Source organism: Octopus bimaculoides, chromosome 4 (assembly GCF_001194135.2).
Source record: "Octopus bimaculoides isolate UCB-OBI-ISO-001 chromosome 4, ASM119413v2, whole genome shotgun sequence".
Classification (NCBI taxonomy): Eukaryota; Metazoa; Mollusca; class Cephalopoda; order Octopoda; family Octopodidae; genus Octopus; species Octopus bimaculoides.
In genome coordinates, this window is record NC_068984.1 from 119,322,638 (window position 1) to 119,322,958 (window position 321).

Here is a 321-nt window from a genome sequence, read left to right on the forward strand (position 1 = left end):
ACACGCGCTCAACATAAAAATATAGAGAGTAAAAGTAAAAGAGGGAGAGGGAGAGAGAGAGAAAGTGATACATACAACGTCATAGATTAAACTTTCATCTCAGTATTCTTTACCTATTTTTCATAACATAGATACGTAAAAACACACACATACATGACCTGTGACAACAACATACAACATTGCTCTCAATCTCTATTCATTTCTCCCCCTCTTCCTCTCTCGCTCTCTCAAACGTATACATGTGCAAGTAAACACAATCATTCACATCGTGGTATATTTACAAAACATTGATGGCATAACTACAGAGTTGTATCCCCCAAC